Genomic DNA, 16,945 nt, shown 5'->3' with positions numbered 1-16,945 from the left:
TGGTTGGCTGATTTTAAACTACTTAATTGGGTTTGTTTCCTTTTTGGGCAACATTTTGAAATAAAAGAATGCAACTTTGTTTATTTAATTCATTTAAGTCCGATCAAGCTATGGGACCAACTGACAGATCCGTTAAGTATTTTGACGGGGTCGTCACATGTGGTATCAGAGCTCTGGTTGTAGGGAACTAGGCGGTCTTAATGTGGTCAACCTGTGGTTATTAGGGTGCATTAGAGTCTAGTCTACAGCCCGACCTCTTTGCTATAGCATTATTATGCATTTCATTTCGTATAAGTTATATTATTAGCTTTCATATCTTTTTAGTATGTGGTTTGCGGTTTTGCTGTTTGCAGATGTCGACTTCGAGCGATAACTCTGTTGCTGCTCTTGCTCCACCGTCTCCTGCTAGACGTCGTGCTAATCAACCAGAGATCGATGATCCTGTTCATTATTATTTTTCTACCATTACTCATATGAACCGGGCTTATAATGAGGTGACACGTATTAACGCCCTTAGTGATTGTTTGCGCACCTTGCCACATAATGAAGTTATGGACGAGATCCGTGCCGACATGGGTAACTTTATCACTTTCAAGCATAGGGTTGAGGATGCGAACCGTAAGCGTGATCGAGAAGTTAATGCTAAGTTCGAGGCTCTCGAGAGCACTGTTCGTGTGTTGAAGGAAGAGTTGGATGTTGTGAAAGGGAAGTTGCGTAAGTATGAGGATCCTGCTGAGACTCATGCTGGACCAGCTTATCACACCCGCTCTAAGCGAATGTGATGTGATTATTCATATTGATTATCTATTTCATCAGACTTAATATCCTTTTTATACATACATTTTGGGTTATGTACGGCGTTTTGCCGAGGATTTTATTAAGATTTTGTTATGGGATATTTTTCATTATGTATGGATGGTTATTTTTATGACATCTATTATCATTATCATGTTTTATTTCTGATGTTGTGGCTCTTGGCATGTTATATTATGCGTAATATATGTTCATGTATGTTAGGTGCTATGTATGTTGTATGATGTTATCATAAAATATGTATGCATGTGATGGTTATTTCTATAACAATCATAACTGTCATGTTATTACTCATAGTGTTAGTTGACTAATATCTTAATGGTTAGTCTTTTCGTGTTTTGATCTATTCCTTTATGACACTAGTATTATTCTTGGTACTAACGGATGTGTTATTCTATTTTGAAGATCATGCCTCCAAGAGAGTCCACTGAAGTGCGTATGCAACGCCTGATCAATGAAGGAATTGCTGCTGCTATGGCAGCAAATGCTAATGTTAACGCCAATGTGAACAACAACGTGGGATGCTCCCACAAAACTTTTATGGCTGGTCGACCCCAAGAATTCAGTGGTACGGAAGGACCAATAGGGCTTACTCGTTGGTTCGAGAAAATCGAATCTATTTTCAGGGTCAGTCGGGTCCGTAAAGAGGACAAAGTTAGTTTCGCTAGTTGCACTCTCAAGGATAGTGCCTTGACATGGTGGAACAATCTGGTTAGTAGTTTGGGAAGCGATGTAGCTTATGGTTTGGCCTGGAATGATTTTAAGGAAAGATTGATCACCCGCTATAGACCTCGGGGTGAGCTTAAGAAGCTAGAGGTTGAGCTCAAGAATTTGAAAATGCATGGCACCGAGTTAGATGCCTATGAACGAAGGTTTTTCGAGTTAACTTTGCTGTGTCCTAGGGTTTATGCGGATGAGGACCGCAAAATTGAGGCTTACATTGATGGTTTGTCCGAGAAGATTGAACACGGGGTTGAGTCCAGTGAACCCCAGACTATTGAGGCAGCTATGTCTATGGCCCACAAACTTAATGACAAGGTGTTGAGAAGAAGCAAGACTACAGTTGTTGAAAGTAGTGAGGAGGTTGTCAAGAAGGCTGATAATGGGAAACGAAAGTGGGATAACAACCGCAATCAAAACCAGGGTCAGCAGAAGAAACAGGATACCTCAGGTGCTAATAACAGAAATCAGCGTGTGTGTCCTCGTTGCTATAAAGCTCATGATGGTTACTGCACAGTTACTTGTAAGAGGTGCTCTAAGCAAGGGCACATTACTAAAGATTGTACAGTGCTTTTGCCGGGATCTGCTACTCCCGCGACTGGTGGTAATAATAATAATGTTGGTAATAGAGGTGGTAACGGTAACGGTAATGGGAAATCGAATAATGGAGGTAATCCAAGGGTTTGTTATGAGTGTGGGAAGCCGGGGCATTTCCGAGATGCTTGTCCCAACAAGAAGACTGCAGAGACTGTACGCGGCCGAGCGTTCAACATTAATGCAAAGGATGCTGAAGAGGATCCTAAGCTTGTTACTGGTATGTTCTCAGTCAACGATTTATCAGTTTATGTGTTATTTGATTCAGGGGCTGATTTAAGTTTCGTGTCGAGTAAATTAAGTCCGAGAATCAAAACGCCGTTAACTCTCTTAGACAATACGTATGTTGTTGAAGTAGCTAATGGTAAGGAACTTACTGCTAAGACTGTACATCGTAAGTGTAACATTAATCTGGGTGGTAGGGATTTCGAGATAGATTTGATACCGATTGAACTTGGTAGTTTTGATATTGTTATTGGTATGGATTGGCTGTCTGCGAACCGTGCTGAGATCGTGTGTTATGATAAGGCTATTCGTATTACTGATGTGATTGGAGAGCCACTGATGGTCTTTGGAGATAAGAAATGCACACAGTTAAACCTTATTAGCTGTATGAAAGTTCGTAAACATCTCCGCAAAGGCTGTCATGCTATCCTTGCTCATGTTGTTGATCCTAGTAAGGAAGTAAAGAACGTTGATGACGTTCATATTGTTAGGGATTTTCCCGAGGTGTTTCCCGATGACTTACCTGGCCTTCTGCCGCAATGCGCGGTAGAATATCAGATTGATCTTGTTCCCGGCGCTGCTCCTGTAGCACGTGCTCCTTATCGTCTTGCGCCTTCCGAACTTCAAGAATTGTCAAGTCAACTCCGTGAGTTGTTAGACAAAGGTTTTATTCGTCCTAGTTCGTCCCCTTGGGGAGCTCCTGTTCTGTTTGTTAAGAAGAAGGATGGTTCTTTTCGTTTATGCATTGATTATCGTGAACTGAATAAGCTCACTGTTAAAAATCGTTATCCTCTTCCGAGAATTGATGATCTGTTCGATCAGCTTCAGGGTTCTTCGGTTTATTCAAAAATTGATCTTCGTTCTGGCTATCATCAGTTGCGTGTTAAAGAATCTGATGTTTCAAAAACTGCTTTTCGCACCCGTTACGGTCACTTTGAAATTCTTGTTATGCCGTTCGGATTGACAAATGCACCTGATGTGTTCATGGACCTCATGAACCATGTGTGTAGACCCTATCTGGACAAGTTCGTTTTTGTTTTCATCGACGACATCCTTATCTATTCTAAGAGTGATGAAGAGCACGAAGAACACTTGAGGTTAGTGCTTGATTTGTTAAAGAAAGAAGAGTTGTACGCTAAGTTCTCTAAGTGTGCTTTTTGGTTAAGAGAAGTTCAGTTCCTTGGTCATATTGTTAGTAAACAGGGAATACAAGTTGATCCTGCTAAAATTGAGGCGATTGAAAAGTGGGAAACCCCGAAAACTCCTACTCAGATTCGTCAGTTCCTAGGATTAGCAGGTTACTATAGAAGGTTCATACAAGATTTCTCTCGTATCGCGAAACCTCTGACTGCTTTAACGCATAAAGGGAAGAAGTACGAGTGGAAGGATGAACAAGAGACTGCTTTTCAGATTTTAAAGAAGAAGTTGACTACCGCTCCGATATTGTCACTACCTGAGGGTAATGATGATTTTGTTGTTTATTGTGACGCTTCGCGTCAAGGCTTTGGTTGTGTTTTGATGCAACGAAAGAAAGTTATTGCGTACGCATCACGTCAGTTGAAGATTCACGAGCAGAACTATACAACTCATGATTTAGAGTTGGGGGCCGTTGTTTTTGCACTTAAGATTTGGAGACATTATTTGTATGGGGTCAAGAGTACTGTGTACACAGATCACAAAAGTCTTCAACATATCCTCGATCAGAAACAGTTGAACATGAGACAACGAAGATGGATTGAGACGTTGAATGATTACGATTGTGAACTTTTGTATCATCCGAGTAAGGCCAATGTGGTGGCGGATGCGTTGAGTCGTAAAGAAAGGGCTGAACCTCGCAGGTTTAGGGCCTTGAATATGACAATTAGAACAAACCTCGCAAGGCAGATTCTTGAGGCACAACAAGAAGCCTGGAAGGAAGAGAATTTTGTGAAAGTGAACGTAAGAGGTATGGCTAAGAAATTTGAGATTCGAGCAGATGGTACTAGGTACTTTGTAGGACGTCTTTGGGTTCCGAAGTTTGGTGAACTGCGACAACTTGTTTTGGATGAGGCTCATAAGTCTAGGTACTCTATTCATCCTGGTTCAGGAAAGATGTATCATGATCTTAAGGAGCTGTATTGGTGGCCAAATTTGAAAGGTGATGTGGCTACGTATGTGGCTAAGTGTTTGACCTGTGCTAAGGTTAAAGCTGAACATCAAAAACCGTCTGGACTGTTGGTACAACCCGAGATTCCCGAGTGGAAGTGGGAAGGAATTACAATGGATTTTATTACTAAGTTACCGAGAGTTGCGGGTGGCTATGACACTATCTGGGTGATTGTAGATCGACTCACTAAGTCGGCTCACTTTTTACCAATCAGGGAAACAGATTCAATGGAGAAGCTCACTCGTTTGTACTTGAAGGAGATTGTTTCTAGGCATGGTGTTCCTGTATCCATTATTTCGGACCGAGACAGTCGTTTTGTATCGAGGTTTTGGCGATCTTTACAGGAAGCCTTGGGAACTAGATTAGATATGAGCACCGCTTATCATCCTCAAACGGATGGTCAAAGTGAGAGGACCATTCAGACATTAGAAGATATGTTGCGAGCTTGTGTGATTGATTTTGGCAATGGGTGGGATAAGTATTTGCCGTTAGCTGAGTTTTCTTATAACAACAGTTATCACGCAAGTATTAAAGCCGCACCGTTTGAAGCTTTGTACGGTAGGAAATGTAGGTCTCCTATTTGTTGGAATGAGGTTGGGGATACTCAACTTGCAGGTCCAGAGATTATTCACGAGACTACTGAGAAGATTTTGCAAATTAAAGAAAGGTTGAGAACTACTAGAAGTCGGCAAAAGAGTTATGCCGACAAAGGAAGGAAAGATGTTGAATTTCAAGTTGGTGATCGTGTTATGTTAAAAGTTTCGCCTTGGAAGGGTGTTATTCGTTTTGGTAAAAGAGGGAAGTTAAGTCCTCGTTTCGTGGGACCGTTTGAGATCATTGAAAGAGTTAGACCGGTGGCTTATCGTTTGAAGTTGCCACAAGAACTCAGTGCTGTTCACGATGTTTTCCATATTTCGAACTTAAAGAAGTGTTTGGCTGAATTTGATCAGACTATTCCTTTGGAGGAACTTCAAGTTGACAAGCAATTGCATTTTATTGAGGAGCCAGTTGAGATCATGGACCGAGAGGTTAAGACTCTTAAACAGAGCAGAATTCCTATTGTTCGGGTCCGATGGAACGCTAGACGCGGTCCCGAGTTCACTTGGGAGCGTGAAGACCAAATGAAGCAGAAGTACCCGCATTTGTTCTCAGATGCCGAGTCAACCCCTGCGCCTTCTTAAATTTCGGGACGAAATTTCCGTAACGGGGAGGTACTGTCACGACCCTACTTTTTCCGTTATCTTTTTCCGTAAATTATTTAACGACCGTTAACTGTTAGTGTGCCACGTCATTTCTATGACCTATATTATTATTTTTGTAATAATATATATATATAATTATTATGTGTTATATGAATATATGTATTCATATTTTAATTTATACGTTTCTACGTCTCGCGGATTTCTATCCGGTGAATCTTTTCGGTTTTTAAACCAACGGTCGAGCTTTAGGGATTTTTAAATCCTAAATATTTTAAATATGATATTTTAAGGTCATATTATTATTAGGTGTATTTATATTTATTTTTCGTCGCGCGTTTGTTATCATTCCGGATTTTCAATTGCGTAAGCGTGTTTTCGCGTTTCGGGTTTCGTTCTGGCTTTCGGGCCACAAGGATTTATCAATTAACAAGTTTGGCCCACCATGGGGCCTACCCCTTCACAAAATCGGCGGAAGCCAAGGGGGAGGGGGTAAATCCCTTTCTCTTTTTGCATTATTCCTCATTTACACATTTTTATTTCAAATTATCAAAACCTAATTCTAATTTTGAGCTCTCCTCTCTCCCTCTCCCTCTCTTGCCGTCGCCAACACCAACCATCATCACCATCTTCATCAAAATTATTGCTTGGATCAAGAAACAATTAACACCAACGCGTTCTACACGATCTCCTCTACACATCTATATTCTTTGATTCTCGATTAGGGTATAAACCCTAACTCTAGAACTTTTAATTTTTATTCATATTTCTGTATTTTGTGTTTATATTATTAGTATGATGTATATTAGTTGTTGTAATGTTGTTTGGATGCATAGAATTACTCGTTTGCATATGTTTTCGGTTTGTAAAATTTGGACAGCAGTTTGATTCGTGTTTTCTGACTTTGTAACTGATATAAATGTTAAAATAAAGTATATAAATGAGTTCCTCTCATCAAGACATTAATTTTAGACTCCGGATTCATGTCGTTTCGATTCCCGGAGCCCTAGATATGCTTAATTTGGTTTTTGTTAAAGATTAAAAGGTGTTCTTGGCATGAACATGGTTGGGTCCGACTTTGTGACCATCCTTGGTGTCTTTAGGGTGTGTCATTTGGTTAGGACTGATGGTGGGACGAATTTTCATGTTCGGGTCACCTAAATCCGAGCCACGGTTCACCCGTTGTGCCCGAATTACTGTTTTGAGTAAATTGATTTTCCCAAGTGTGGTCATGACTGATATCCACGACCTAGGGACTGTTCTTGTAGTGTTCTTGAGTTCATAATTGTGTTGGGTGGTTTGAGTAGGCGAAAATGCATATGTGGCTCGCCCGAAACCGACACCCGGGGCTCAAGATACGACCCGATGAACTTTTAAACTTAAAACTTATGGTTAATGATTTAACTTATGATAAAAATTATGGATTTCATTATTAATAAATTACTTTCGATAAAAGAAGTAATTATTATTATTTAAAACTTATGATATAAATATTTATTATATCATTTAATTATTAATTATGATTTAATTAACATTTTAATTAAACTTATGATTAATAATACATTTATTATTAAAGGAAAATACTTATGATAAGTATTAAATTTATTTTTGAGAAATTATTAAAAGACTTATAATAAAGATTAAATAATTATTTAATTTTTATGAGACTTAATTATTATTTAATTATGATTTAATTATTAAATACTTATGATTTAATAATTTTAATTAAAAACTTATGATATAATTAATAATTCATTATTAATTAATAATACTTATGATATAATTTAAAAATTATTATTATTAATAATACTTATATTATGATTAGTATTTAATTAATTTATTTAAATACTTATGCCGTACTAATTATAACATTTCAACTTATATTAACTTTAATAATTCATTTTATTTAATTAAACTTATGTTAAGACATTATTATACACTTTTGACTTTAAATAATATTATAACCTATGTTATTATTATAACTTACACTTTTCAAATTAATGTTGACTATGTTTGACCAAGGTTGACTTTTGAGTTGACTTTCGGTTGACTTTGACTTTCAATTGACTTCTGTTGACTTTCTAAATAAGGAAACTTTCCTAACTTCAAAACTTTCTAAAAATAGAACTTTCTAAATTTAGAAACTTTCCAAAAATAGAAACTTTCCAAAAATAGAAACTTTCCAAAAATAGAAACTTTCCAAAAATAGAAACTTTCCTAAAATAGAAAACTTTCCAAAAATGGAAACCTGCTAAAAATAGAAACTTTCTAAAAATAGAAAGTGTGTATCCTTATGCTGTTCCAATCAAACCGATGCTTGCTGAGTAATGTTCTATGCCTACTTGCAACATGTACAATAGCTATCATACTAAGACTTGGCCTAAGTTAGTTATTTATTTCGACCTGCTTTATTTATAGGTCGGCGTTGTGATCTTTCTTGATCACTTTACTTTACTTGGTGTTCGCTTGTTTGTGAGATTTCTTCAGTTGCTATTTAAGGTGAGTTATAGTCCCGTTTTTATATACTTTTCAAAGTATACTTTTTGGGATGTGATTACATGCATATTTTTATTTACGGTTAGACACAAGTAACAGTTAAATTTAATTATTCATTGTGAGTTGGACAAAAATATTCCCTAGTCTGGTAACTGTAATCATTGGTTTCTACCGGTGAACGCGAATCCTACGGATAGATCTATCGGGTTTGACAACCCCATTTCGAGCTAGTCGCGCTAGCAATTTATAATCGGAATGTTTAGTACTTCGTAATTTGTTGTAGATACACTGTCCAAGTGTATATTTTTATTGTGTTTGGCAAGGGTAAATAAAGGGTTAAGTGGTTACCAGGTGGCTCATTGATAATGGAATAATGTTTAATGTTTTCTAACATTTTTAAATCTTGTGGTCTAAAGTTTACTTATTTATTTAAACCTATAATTCACTCAACCTTTGTGTTGACAGTTTACTTGCATGTTTTCACAAGTACTTGAGTTATTTGATGCTTCCGCTGTCGTTAGAAGAGTTTGCATGCATTTGGGCAGATTTTATGAAACTATTTATGAAACTTAAGTTTGCATTCTATTTTGGATAATTTAAATTGTGGGTTTGTTGGCAATGTTTTGCGTCAACTTTTGGTTCATTACTATGGTTGGTTGATTTTAAACTACTTAATTGGGTTTGTTTCCTTTTTGGGCAACATTTTGAAATAAAAGAATGCAACTTTGTTTATTTAATTCATTTAAGTCCGATCAAGCTATGGGACCAACTGACGGATCCGTTAAGTGTTTTGACGGGGTCGTCATAAACAATTAACAAGACAAGTAACATTAACAACAAAGAAAAACAAATGATGATGATGATTTGCATGTATGTATAAGGTTTTAAGAAGAAAAGAAGAAGGGAAAAAGTCTTCAAGATTACTTACAAAATGAGAGAAAAAAAAGAGAGGAAAGAAAGTTGCAAGTATGTGTGTGTTTGAATGAGAGGTTTCTAGTGCACAAGTAATACAAAGAAAAGAATTTTGAACACCCTCCCACCCCTTGAAAGTCGTTGGTCAGCAGAAAAAAAGAAGGGAAGAGAAGTGTTTGTTGGTTACAAGCATGTAAAAGTCTAAAAGTGTGGTTATTAAGGGTGCATGCATGGGGATAACAAGTTAACTAGATTCCAATTCTTTTAACTAGCTAGTTCCTCACTAAATGATACATACAAGTGAATGACATGGGCTAACTAAGTCCATTAATAATGTAGGGTGGGCTTGGAAGTCCAATAACATGAGTCCATTACACTAACAAAGCCCAAGTTCAAATAAATCACAAGTTAAACCAATTAAAGCCCAAGTAACTAACTAATAGCCTTAGTTAATTAAAATAATTAATAAATTTAATCATGAATGTAAATAATATCTAAAAATATTATTCGTGAAAGTTCCGGGTGTCACAAAGACGTTTCGGGCCCTTAAAAGTCAAGTACGGGCAATCATGGCAACATGTAAATGTAATAACGTACATTTGTTTTATCACACGTATTAATAATAGTAATTATTAATAAATAAATGTTGGAAATTCCAGGGTCGTTACATTACCCACCTGTTAAAGAAAATTTCGTCCCGAAATTTAAGCAAAGGTAGATGGAGGAGTCGGGAAAAGGTGAGGATACTTTCGCATCATTTGATCCTCTCGTTCCCAAGTAAACTCAGGTCCTCGTTTGGCATTCCATCGTACCCGTACAATCGGAATCTTGTTGCGTTTCAAAGTTTTGATCTCACGATCCATAATTTCAACAGGTTCCTCCACAAAGTGGAGTTTGTCGTCAATAGTAAGTTCTTCCAATGGTATGATAAGTTCGGGTGCAGCAAGACACTTCTTCAAGTTCGATACATGGAAGGTAGGATGAACTGAGCTCAATTGTGCTGGTAGATCCAAACGGTATGCAACTGGTCCAACACGTTCCAAGATTTCGAAAGGACCAATGTATCGTGGGTTCAACTTTCCACGTTTTCCAAAATGGATCACACCTTTCCAAGGTGCAACCTTCAACATTACATGATCACCAACGTTGAATTCAAAGTCTTTACGTTTAAGATCGGCATAACTCTTTTGACGATCACGGGCAGTCTTAAGTCAAGCTTGGATCTGAGCAATCTTCTCCGTGGTTTCGTGGACTACCTCGGGTCCGGTGATTTGCTTTTCGCCTACTTCGGTCCAACAAATAGGAGATCGGCACTTGCGGCCATACAATGCTTCAAAAAGTGCAGCATTAATGCTAGTGTGATAACTGTTGTTGTACGAGAATTCGGCGAGTGGCAAATGCCTTTCCCAGGCCTTTCCAAAATCAATGACACATGTACACAGCATGTCCTCCAAGGTCTGAATCTTTCGTTCACTTTGCCCGTCAGTCTGAGGATGATAAGCAGTACTCATGTCAAGACGAGTTCCCATGGCTTCTTGCAAAGAACGCCAAAATCTGGAAGCAAAACGGGGATCGCGATCGAAGATGATCGATAAAGGTACACCATGACGAGATACAACCTCTTTGATGTATAACTGAGCAAGTCTCTCCATTGTATCAGTTTCCTTCATCGCTAGAAAGTGTGCAGATTTGGTAAGGCGGTCAACAATAACCCAAATAGTATCGTATCCGCCCACCGTCTTTGGCAGCTTAGTAATGAAATCCATTGTGATCCTTTCTCACTTCCATTGTGGGATTTCCGGCTGTTGAAGTAAACCAGAAGGTCTCTGATGCTCGGCTTTAACCTTCGAGCAAGTCAAACACTTACCAACATAAGTCACAACGTCCTTCTTAAGATTCGGCCACCAATACTGTTCTTTAAGGTCGTGGTACATCTTGCCCGCACCGGGGTGAATTGAATATCTCGATTTGTGTGCTTCATCAAGTATCAGGTTTCGTAGATCTCCATAATAAGGTACCCAAATTCTTCCGGCATAACATCGGAGTCCAGACTCCCTAACCTCGAATCGAGAGACAAGTATGTTCAAATGTTCATGAGATATATTCTCCTCCTTGAGAGCCTCAACTTGGGCTACTCTGATCTAGTTGTTGAGGTTCGAATGAATGGTGATGTTCAGAGCCCTAACACGAAGAGGTGCCGTCCTCTCCTTTTGGCTTAAAGCGTCAGCTACAACATTGGCCTTGCCAGGGTGATAACGGAGTTCACAATCATAGTCGTTGAGCGTCTCGATCCATCGACGCTGTCTCATATTTAGTTGCTTCTGATCAAAAATGTGCTGGAGACTCTTGTGGTCGGTGAAGATAGTGCTCTTAGTTCCATACAAATAATGTCTCCACAATTTGAGTGCAAAGACAACGGCTCCAAGTTCAAGATCATGTGTAGTGTAGTTCCGCTCGTGAATCTTCAATTGGCGGGAGGCATAGGCAATAACCTTTGATCGTTGCATCAGTACACAACCAAAACCACTCTTCGATGCATCACAATAAACAACAAAGTCGTCACTGCCTTCAGGAAGTGATAGGATAGGTGCGGAGGTTAACTTCTTCTTCAAAGTTTGGAATGCTGATTCGTGTGCGGGTTCCCAAATGAACTTCTTGCCCTTGTGAGTCAGCGCGGTCAAAGGACGCGCAATCAGAGAAAATCCTTCGATGAATCTTCGGTAATAACCGGCGAGACCTAGGAATTGGCGAATATGCGTCGGAGTAGTGGGGGTCTCCCACTTGCTGATGGCTTCAAACTTGGCGGGATCAACTTTGATACCCTGGTCGCTCACAACATGACCCAGAAACTGTACTTCCTTCAACCAAAATTCACACTTGGAGAATTTGGCATAAAGTTGTTCTTGTCTCAAGAGTTCAAGTACTAGTCGGAGGTGTTGCTCATTGTCTTCTTAGCTCTTAGAGTAGATGAGGATATCATCTATGAAGACGATAACAAACTTGTCCAAGTAAGGCTTGCAGACACGATTCATGAGGTCCATGAACACGGCAGGTGCATTTGTCAAACCGAATGGCATCACGAGGAACTCATAATGACCATAACGGGTTCTGAATGCAGTCTTCATCACGTCACTTTCCTTCACCCTCAACTGGTGATAGCCGGATCGCAAATCGATCTTTGAATAAACGCTCGATCCTTGTAGTTGATCAAAAAGATCATCAATTCGCGGAAGAGGATACCGATTCTTGATTGTCAATTTGTTGAGCTCACAGTAGTCGATATACATACGAAAGGATCCATCCTTCTTCTTCACAAACAGAACAGGTGCACCCCAAGGCGAGAAACTTGGTTGGATAAACCCTCGATCTAACAGCTCTTGTAGTTGACTCTGTAATTCTTGCATCTCGGAAGGTGCGAGTCTATAAGGTGCGCGAGCTACAGGTGCAGCTCCTGGCACTAAGTCAATCTGAAACTCTACTGCTCTCTGTGGCGGTAATCCATGCAATTCCTCTGGGAAGACATCAGAAAATTCGTTCACAATTCGAACGTCGTTCTCGCTCTTCACCTCAGTTTCTACTGCTTTCACATGTGCTAGGACAGCAAAGCGTCCCTTCTTCATAATATTTTGCGCTTTCACGCAACTAATGAGGTTCAACTTCGAGGTACATCTCTTTCCATAGATAACCAGTGGTTCACCATCTCCTTGTGGTATGCGAAGTGCTTTATCTCCACAGATAACATCGGCCTTTATCTTGCTCAACCAATCCATACCGACGATCACGTCAAAACTTCCCAGTTTGATAGGTATCAAATCAATTTCGAAATCTGCACCAGCTATGTTGATAATAGCTCCACGACTAATATGGTCAACCTTTTCAAGTTTTCCATTGGCGACCTCGACAAGCATACTCTCATTTAACGGGACTAATGACTAATTAATCTTATCGCAAAAATGTCTACATACATAACTTCTATCCGCACCAGTATCAAACAAGACAGAAGCTAAAAGATTGTTGATTGTGAATATACCTGTCACCAAGTCGGGGTTATCGCGTGCATCCCTTGCATTAACATTAAAAGCTCTACCACGGGGTGGCCCGCCATCTTTTCACTTGTTGGGGCATGCGTTTCTGAAATGGCCCGTCTGTCCACATTCGTAGCACTTCTTAGGTCCATTGGTGTTCGGCTTCCCATTCAAAGTAGTGACCTTGCAGTCCTTCCCGATGTGCCCAGCCCGTTGGCACTTCTCACAGACAACATTGCAATACCCAGTGTGGTGTTTGTAGCACCGTTTGCATTATGGTAAGGTTCCTTTGTAGTTCAGGTTGGTGTTGGTGTTGTTGTTGGGATTAGGGTTTCCACCATTGTTGTGCCTCTTGGCGGGGGTCTGATCGTAGTTTCTCCCCCTGTTGTTGTTGTTGTTGTTGTTGTTGTTGTTGTTGTTGTTGTTGTTGTTGTTGTTGTTGTTGTTGTTGTTGTTGTTGTTGTTGTTGTTGTGGTTGTTGTGGTTGTTATGGTTGTTGTCCCATTTCCTCTTTTCACTACTACCGGCTTCAAACTTAGCCTTCTCCGGCTCGTCAAGGATGATTTGATTCAGGAGAGTATGCGCCATGCGCATTGCTTCGGGAACATTCGGTGGTTTGGATGAGGTGACATTTCCTTTGATGGACTTGGGGAGTCCCGAGAAGTATTTCTGCATGCGCTTGAATTCGGGGGTGACCATGGTCGGACACATTAATGCTAACTCCAAAAACCTACGATTGTAACTGTTAAGGTCGTTCCCTACGGCCTTCAACTGCATGAATTCAATTTCCATTTTCTGAATTTCGGTTCTCGGACAATACTCATCAATCATAGCCGCCTTGAATTCCTCCCATGGCGTAGCATACGCCTCATCGATACCTTTTGCTTGAGCTAACGTGTTCCACCACGTTAGCACGCTGTCTGATAGCGTGCAAGATGCAAACTTGGTCTTATTGTCCTCCGAACAGTTGCTAACTCGGAATACTGATTCAAGCTTTTCGAACCATCTGGTGAGACCAACTGGTCCCTCGGTGCCGCTGAAGTTATGCGATTTGCAGCTCTGGAATTCCTTGTATGTACATCCATTTCGAACGGGTGGAATAACCGGTGGTGGTGGCGGTGGAGCTTCGAGATTTCTTTCTGCTAGGGCTGCAGCGACCCGTTCGTTGATCATGTCCTCAATCTGGGCGGCGGTAGGTGTGGATCTTCTGTTAGCCATGATATTCTAAACAAAAATTTTGACCCAAGTCAAAATCCAGCATTCGATATGTAGTAATATAGTATATAGTAACCAACATGGAATCAAAACATCACATGTTACTAAATAATGCATCTAGGTACAAATACCACAGAATCATCGTACAGCAATGTAAATAGGATATCGTGCAAGAATTAAATAATGCAAAGTTCCATTCATTAATAATAATAAGTTTCATACATCTGAATAAGTTCGTACAATACATATGAAATACATGAAACTATAGCTAGATTACATCATGAAATCTAAATACAAAGTCCTACGGTGAAGGCGGGTGAACTGCTCCTCGAGCTAACTGCTCCTCAAGCTCAGTGACTCGAGCTCGGAGAGTCTCAACCTCCCTCATCAGTTCCTCGTTAGAGGGAGCTGGTGGGGCAGGCGGTGCAGGTGGGGCGGGTGGTGCGGGTGGTGCCGGTGGTGCTGATGTAGATGGTCCGGCTCCGGATGTAGACGGTACGTCCCTAGATGTAAGTGGTCCGTATCTAAATCTAGGTGGTACGGTTCCAGGAATAGTCAATACGTAACGGGGAACCTTACGTATCTGTGGGTCGGCAGGGTATGGCACAACTCGTTTACGAGCAGTAACCCTACGACGATGGCCAAATGCATCAGTAAAAGCACGACCTCCATTCACCCCTAGAATGACGGTGCCGTCAGAACGGTACCGTTTCTTCGGCGGGGTGGAGGGTGCCTGAATAGGTCTATCAGCAGGATCCTCATCATCGCTAGAGTCGTCTGATGATGAAGAATCGGCGAATGATGAGTCATCCGAATCGTGTGGTGGTGACACTGGTGGCTGAGCTGGTAATCCAAAGCGTCCGAAGGCGGCCAACATCTGTCTGTGTCTGCCTGGAGGAATCACGACTAAACTTCCGTTGGGAGTGCGTCGGCAAGGCGTGCGCATGTGGTTACGAAACGGCCCTTCCCCGAACTCTGCGGGGATCTCAATACCACCAATGCGGGGCTGTGACCTCGAGGGTCCGGGAGCAGACACTGGGGCAGGTGCACTAGTACCAGCTCCGGAAGTGGAAGCGCCGGGATCACTAGAGGGTGTCGGGGCTGGTGTATCGGCAGTAGCAGCAGCAGGTGTAGCAGTAGGTAGGGTGACGGGGTCTGAGTCTGTACTGCCCGAAATGCCAGCAGGTGGAACATCCGACATCCGAACAAGGAAAAATAAATTTTCCATGTCAGTATGTCATAAAGAAAGCAAATAATAGGCCAACAGTTTAAATCATGTATAACGGTAACTAGCATGGCAATAACAGCAATTCGTATGAAAGTAGCATGCAGTCAAAAGCAAGTAGCATCATGCAGTAGTGAAATCATGTAGTAGCATACAGCATATATCGGAAAAAGTAAGCAGCAGCATGCAGTAAGTTCAGCGGAAACACGTAAACTAGCAAGTTGTAGATTAGTCCTATTAGTGAATCCTACTCGGGTCGGTCTTAGACTCACTAATGCAACCTAATTCCCTACAACCAATGCTCTGATACCAAATGTGATGCCCCGTACAAAACCATCGTGTACGAATCATCAACAACAGGATCATTACAAGGTTAAGTACTATATGCGTTTTCAAAAAGAGTTTGCATTCATTAATAAAGTGATGTCTAAACCAACATCGAATGTTTTACAATCTAAAAGCATGCTTCACTAAGTAGAAGCAAATAAATAAGTGTACGTGACCCCAAAGGTCGTTACATAACATAGTTTCAAAAGTAAATAAGTTTGAATGCAAGATAAGTAGTCATGCGATAACAACTCTAAGCAGCGGGTTCTACAGCACGACTAGTACACAGCGGAAGCAACCTCAAGCACCTGAGAAATACATGCTTAAAAATGTCAACACAAAGGTTGGTGAGCTATAGTTTAAGTATAACAGTATGTAAGGTAGGCCACGAGATTTCAGTGCTACAAAGAGCGTTTCAAAACAGTATGATAAAGTATATGTTAACCGTGGGCACTTGGTAACTAACTTAACGTTTATACCCCTGAAAGTACACTTGGAAAGTGCGTATGTCTACAAAGTATTAAACACTCATTAAATGCTAGTGCGACTAGCCCGAGTGGGGATGTCAAACCCTATGGATCCATATCTAAGATTCGCGTTCACGGTTCAAAAACCAATGATTAAACGTTACCGAGCTAAAGGGAATGTTTCTGCCGTTATATAACCCACACATACATAAGTTTAAGTACTCGTGCCTAGTATGTAAAACATAAAATGCGCATGTATTCTCAGTTCCCAAAATAGTTAAAGTAAAAAGGGAATGCTATAACTCACAATGATATGTAGCGGTAAAGTAGTAGTCGGGAAAGGTGTGCAAGTAAATGGTCCGAAGTCCTCAACCTAAGTCAAATAGTACTAAGTCAGTAAATCATCTTAATAGGTTTAAAAGTATGTAATTAAGGTCTTAAGGGTCATCATCATTCATCATTAAACAAAAGGCGTAAAGTAGGTTTCGTTTATGAAAGTAGCTTAAAACAAAGTCTGATTTCAGTCAGTCACCACGGCCTCTACCCTTACTGAATTAAGGTGAGACCAGTGTCCATGGCTC

The sequence above is a fragment of the Rutidosis leptorrhynchoides genome, chromosome 6 (genome assembly GCF_046630445.1).
Source record: "Rutidosis leptorrhynchoides isolate AG116_Rl617_1_P2 chromosome 6, CSIRO_AGI_Rlap_v1, whole genome shotgun sequence".
Lineage (NCBI taxonomy): Eukaryota > Viridiplantae > Streptophyta > Magnoliopsida > Asterales > Asteraceae > Rutidosis > Rutidosis leptorrhynchoides.
This window is presented reverse-complemented; position numbering follows the sequence as displayed.